This window comes from Vombatus ursinus, unplaced genomic scaffold (assembly GCF_900497805.2).
Source record: "Vombatus ursinus unplaced genomic scaffold, bare-nosed wombat genome assembly UNPS02014802.1, whole genome shotgun sequence".
Lineage (NCBI taxonomy): Eukaryota > Metazoa > Chordata > Mammalia > Diprotodontia > Vombatidae > Vombatus > Vombatus ursinus.
The window spans coordinates 16,909,587-16,916,367 of record NW_020954580.1 but is presented as its reverse complement, the minus strand read 5'-3'; positions in this window follow the sequence as shown (position 1 = coordinate 16,916,367).

Sequence of the window (6,781 nt, the reverse complement as noted above, 5' to 3'; positions counted from 1 at the left end):
ATATATATATATATACCACTTCGCAGGATTCATTATTTGCATTAATTAGGACCTGGTTGTATTTTAAACCAAGGTTTTTATTTGAATGAGACAGAGTGGAGAGAAAAAAGAGAATGGAGAAAGGGAAGATGGAATTATTTTATGGAAAGACCAGGAAATGAAACCACCCAGGAAACTGAAGCCTTCCAAACTTGTAATCTTGCATCAAGAATTGCCATTGTAGAGCAGAGTCAGGAGAACGTTGTACATAGTAACAGCAACATTGTGCCATGATTAACTATGATAGACTTAGCTCTTTTCAGCAATACAATGATCAAAGACAGTTCCAAAAGACTGATGATGGAAAATGCTACCCACACTGGAGAAAGAACTATGGAGCCTGAATGCAGATTGAAGCATACCATTTTCCCTTTTTTTTGTTTTTCTCATGGCTTTTCCCTTTTGTTCTGATTCTTGTTGCACAATGTGACTAATGTGTAAATATGTTTAACATTACTGTACATGTGTAACCTAAAAAAAAAAAAAGGGAGTCACCACTGTAGTAGTGCTGAGTTCTTTTTCTTTTGGGTGAGAAATTTCTCCTTTTGGAAAAAGGTTAAGAGGTCAGACTAGGCCATTCTCAAACCCAATTTAAAAATCAAGAATGAGCTCACTACTTTTGGCTTGAAATACCTAAGAAGGCTTTGTTAATAGGCTAAGTATTGATTTACCTGGTGAATGGAGTAAGGCAGACTTGGAGGAACCTTTCAGAGGGTTCTCAAAGCTGCATTTCCAGTCCTAACGTTTCAGCTCTATTCTAGCTAAAATATACAGAAGCTTAGAAGATGACTGTTTTTATATAACCTGGCATCATCTCAAACATCATTTTTTCCTGCCCACCTCTCACTGAGCTTCCCTTCTTAACTACCTCTTTTCTTTCAGGGATTTCATTATTCTTCCTGTCTTTGCCAGTAGCTAACTAACACAGAGCTTTGTGCTTAGTAAGCATTTGAATGTTTGTTTAATCAAATTTTTTTACTTTTCTCTCTATATATCCAATTTATAAATAAGTTCTGTCATTTGTTCTGTGGCATGTCTATCAGGTTCTCCCCTTCTTCGGCCTTGCCACTGTTGATGCCCTAACCAAAACCCTCTTTGGGCTCGCTGAATATAGTATAACAACTTCTTAAACTTCTTCTCTCTTCTCATATAATGGAGGCTTTTTAAGGGCAGAGACCCCTTTCTTCTTTGTATGACCAGTGCCTAGCACTGTCCCTGACAAATAGTGGGCTTTTAATATGTACTTCTTGGTTTTAATGACTGATGACATGGTTTTCATGGCAAATCCCATGGCATAAGGCTGCCAGAACAATGTTCCTAAAACACTGTTTTGTAATGTCACTCAGTCCTCTTGCTCAGAAGCCAGCAGTGGCATTCTATTGCCTAGTGCATTCATCATAGACTCTGCTATCTGGCTTTCATAGGCTTTCAGTCTGGAGGAAATGCCTATGCCTGCCCTACCTATCCAATACCATTTTCCACTACTCTTTAACACCCATCTGACTTAACTGTTCTCCACATACCTCTGTGTCTTTGCTACTCTTTGTTATCCCTAGTTGGAATGCCTACACAAACTCTACCCATTTTTCCAAGGTCTAAATCAAGTTTCAACTCTTATAGGATCATGGATTTATAATCAGAAGGAGCCATCCAGGTCATTTAGTTCCGGTCCATTTTTTTTTTTTTTACATGAGAAAACTGAGGCAAAGAGAAGTGAAATGATTTGCCTAAGGTTACATAGTAAGGGTCAGAGGTAGGATTCAAATCCAAGTCTCAGGTGATTCTGAATCCTGAGCTCTTTCCACTGGATCATGCTTCCGAGAAACTTTGTCTGACTAGCCCAATGTGCCGGTCCTAACCGCGCACACTCATTCAACCAATTCAGCCAACCAGGGTCATACTCGCCATATCATCGGAGGCCACCCGGGTAAAACCAGAAACGAGCCGATAGGGGGGTGCAAAAACCTGAACTTTATTCAATAATCATCACAGCAAGGCCAGGCAGGAAGGCACACGCGCGAGCAGGAACAAAAGCCGACTCCGCCCCCCCCCCCCCCCCCCCCCGCAGCTCCTATTAGTACCTTCTTCGTCCCTCCTTCTCAGCCCGCCCATAGTGACTCGTGGAGGATCAAATATCAAAAAAGGGATGTCCAGCTAGTGTCCAGACAAAGGGAGCATACGTGGCACAGGAAGTGGGTCCCAGAGATTTGGAAGGAGGCATGAGGGATTAGTGCATAGTCAACGGAGAGTACACGTGACGCAGGAAGTCGGGTCCAGATACCGGGGGTGGTGTCTGGGGTTGGTGCTATACCTAGGGAGCATACGTGACTCAGGAAGTCAGGTCCAGATACTGGGGGAAGGTGTCTGGGGTCGGCGTAGTGCCTAAAGCAGGAGGCTAGACAGAGAGAGTTCGCTCCCTGCCGTCCCCCCTCCAAGCGGCACAGTCCTTGCCTAGGGAGCGCGCGCTCTGGCCACTTCCCTGCACCCCGCTTCCTCCCCAGCCTGTCACAGCTCCATCCAGCACCTCTCCAGTCTCGGGAGCATGAGCTCCGGTTACCTCTCTGACCCCAGATCTCATCCCAGTATGCTACAACTCTGCCCAGCACCGCCTCTGCCTCGGGAGCAAGAGCTCCAGTTACTTTCTGGTACCCAGTTTCCGTCCCACGTTGGCACAACCCCCATCTGGCAGTAGCTGGCATCAAACAGTCCCTCACAGCCCAACACTGATATCTTTCTTCTTTTAATTCCTACTGTACTTGCTGTCAGTACCACACAATTTTCCATCTATATTCCAGCGGGTCTGTTTATTTATGTTCCGGTGGATCTTGGTTTCAACAATTTCATCATTCAAAAAAGGAAAATGATAAATGCTGGAGGCTGTAGTGTTCCATGACTTCCAGTCACCTGGAGAGCTATTTGGAACTAAGTCCAAAGGGCTATAAAACTGTGCATACCCTTTGATCTAGTAATACCACTACTAGGTCTGTATCACAAAGAGATTATAAAAAGGGAAAAGGACTCACATGTACAAAAATATTTATAGCAGTTCTTTTTGTTGTGGTAAAGAATTGGAAATTGAGGGTATGTCCATCAATTGAGGAATGGCTATACAAGTGTGGTGGTATATGAATGTAATGTAAAACTATTGTTCCATGAGAAATGATGAGCAGGCAGATTTCAGAAAATCTGATTTTTTTCAGAAAAACCTGGAAAGACTTACATGAGCTGATGATGAGTGAAGTGAGCAAAACCAGGAGAACATTATACACAGTAACAGCAACATGGTGTGATAACCAACTTTGACAGACTTAGGTCTTCTCAGCAATACAATGATCTAAAACAATTCCGAAAGACTCGTGATGGAAAATGCTATCCATATCTAGAGAAAGAACTATGGAGTCTGAATGCAGATTGAAGCATACAATTTTCTCTTTCTTTGTGGAAATATATTTAATATGATTGTACATGTATAACCTATATCAGATTGCTTGCTGTCTTGGGGGAGGGAGGGAGAAAAAAATTTGAAACTCAAAATCTTATAAAAGTGAATGTTGAAAACTATTTTTACATGTAATTGGAAAAAAATAAAATGCTATTAAAACATTTCATCATCCCAACCAATGATGCAATTTGAAACCCAGATGTGTCTGTGTGGGCCATATTGGATTTCTGTCCATGTTCTCCTCCAAGTTGACACCAAAGGACAACCTGACACACTAGAGGTCTTCCTTGCAATCTGAAGACATGTTGAGAATAGTAATGCATCATGCAGACTCTCCATTGGTTATTCCTTGCTGTTGCCACCCAATTGACTCAGTTTTTTTGATCCTATATTTCTTTGATGACATCCTTTATGCTGCTTCTTCTGCACATCCTTTATAGTCCTTCTTTGTAACACATTGCAGCATCTTCAGAGTTGCCATGAGTTTCTCTGTTGCCCTTTGAGTGATCCTCAACTTTAATTCTGAGACTGTAGTGTTTCATGACCTCGAGTCACCTGGCAAATCTGGAAGAGCATTGGTGTTAAAAAGATGGGCTTTTGTTTTAGGGATAAGCTTGGCAAGGTCATTAAAGGCATTTTACAATGTCCTGAAAACAACGCTGTTCAGTTCTGAGCCCAGCTGTCCTTTCGCAGCGTCTGTCTGAGAAATGTCTGATGATGAATTGATAGATTTGAATAGTTTCATTTGGGTCGGTTTTGTCATTTCAAATGTGCTGCAAGGTTTCTGAAGGCAGGGAATCACTTCTTTACTTTTTAAAAATATTTTTTCCATGTGAATGTTGAAAACTAAAAATAAATAAATAAATAAATAGTTTAAAAAATATTTTTTCCATTCTTAATGTATGGAAAGAGCCCTAGACTTCAAGTCTGGTTTTAGTATTTACTCTTCCATTAATATCTATAAAATGAAGGGGAAAGAATATAGATGATCTCTTAGGGTTCTCCCAATTCTTTCACACGTTCTGATTCTATGGTTCTGACAAAGTATTGGGGATATAATAAAAGCAGTTGTGAGGATTAAATGAAAAGATATACATGAAATCACTTAAAAACCAGTATAAGCATTATATAAACATGAGTTATGATTATGATTGAACCTCAGTTTTGTAATAAGCTATTGTAATAGTTTGTTCATTTGCTGGGAGAATTACACAAAGCACAAAAAAGTAGCATATCAATGGAAGATCATTTATATTGTATCGTGGTAAATGACAATGAAATTCCTTTGATTGCTGTCACATGTAGTTTGGCACGAAGTACCTACTTTCACCATTTTTCTCTTCATTTTTTTAAAATCCTGGAATATTAAGTACTTACAAACATTAAGTAGAAAGAGCTGGATTTGGATTTAGACAACCTCATCTGGAATCCTGGCTCCACCAATGACCACTTATATGATCCTGGGCAAGTTACTTCCCTCTGGGATTCAGTTCTGGTTCTACGTCAATGATTCTACACACATATGGAGATTTTGTATTTGTGACAGGTGGTTAGAATCAAAGATTATGCAAGTGGGAAGGGACTTTTGAACATCATTTAGTACAAACTCCTCATTTGACATTCAGGAGAACTAATGTGCTTTTTTGTCTATTAGTTGTGTTCAACTCTTTGTGAGCCCATTTGGGATTTTCTTGCCAAAAATACTGGAGCAGTTTGCCGTTTCCTTCTCCACCTCATTTTACAGATGAGTCAGGAAGACCTCAGTTCAAATTCAGCCTCTGATACTTACTAGCTGTGTGACCCTGGGCAAGTATCTTAACCCTATTGCTTATTTTTTCTCGTCTGTAAAATGAGCTGGAGAAGGAAAGGTCAAACCACTCCAGTATCTTTGCCAAGAAAACCTCAAACAGGGTCACAAAGAGTCAGACATGAATGAAAAATGACTGAACAACAATAACAATAATATGCTTTAGCAAAGCCACACTTTTAGCAAGTTGTGATGCTGAGAATAGAATACTATAGCACAGGAAAATAGAAAGAATGCTTTATTTTTGAGAATTAACCCCTCCCCCAACTTCCTACCTCATGTTTTATTATTTCCTATTTGATATTCATAAAATACTAACTACAAACATGCCTGAAGTGCTTTTAGTTGCTTAGAGGAGGGACGTTTCATGAATGTGTCCTTTTTTCATGTTTTGTCTTTTTTTTTTTTTTTGTGGATAACAGAGGTAAATGAATTACCTGTCTCAGCATAATCATTCCTAGATTTAGCCCTTATAACCTGCATAGTGTCGAAGAACTGGCTGGGTTTTACATAAATAATGCTTTTATTCACCATCTGAGCAAAGAGGCTTGAGTCTGCCAGTGGCTAAATTCACAAAGTTTCTTGATGACGTTTACTCAGTGTAGACATTGTAGAGAAAATGGCAGCCTCACCCCCAAAGTGGGAAAGAAAGAGACTATAAATACAGTTGATATAATGGCAGGGAACAGCAACACATCAGTTCCATGGCTGTGAAGAGTTAATCCACAAGTACTCAGGGTAGGAAGTCACTCCAGAAACCTGAGGAGGTTTCCTGGGAGGAGGTACTTATGAAGATGGGGAAACACAAGAGGACAAATCACTTAAAATAATAACACCTATGGTTTATGGAGCTCTTTAAGGTTACCAAGTGCTCTGTATCCTTTAGTTCATCTGATCCTTCTAACAACCTAGAGAGGTAGACACTTCAAATATTTTTATTCACAATTGACAGGTGAAAAAATTGGAGAAGCCAAGTGACTTGGCCATGGCCACATAGCTAGATGTTCGAGGCAGGGTTTGAAATAAAGACTTTTCTGATGCCAGGCCCAGCACTCTTTTTTTTTTTTTTTTTTTTACCATACCAGAGTGGGAAAGAAGAGTTGATTTTTTTTAGGGGGATAAATCTGAGAGTACTAACTAGGGACTTGCTCAAAATAAGCATACTTATATAAGAGAGGGCCAACTGGTTAAAAAAAGGTAGAAATTTCAACTTGATTTGACAAGTATCTAAGAGTCACTGAGGTAGTATGACATCAAATTGATATTCAAAGATACAATTCTTGCTGCTGGCTGTCATACTGGATGGAGGGGGAGACAAGGAGAGACTAAAGATCTGTTAGTTCAGATGGGAAGGGGGTGGATTGGGACTGTGAGATGAAGAGTGGATTCAGGAAGTATTAAGGAGAAAGAACCATGACTTGCTGACATACTGGAAGTGAAGAGTGAAGGAGAGAGATGCATTAAATTTCAGTACAAAGTCATGGCCCTGGGGG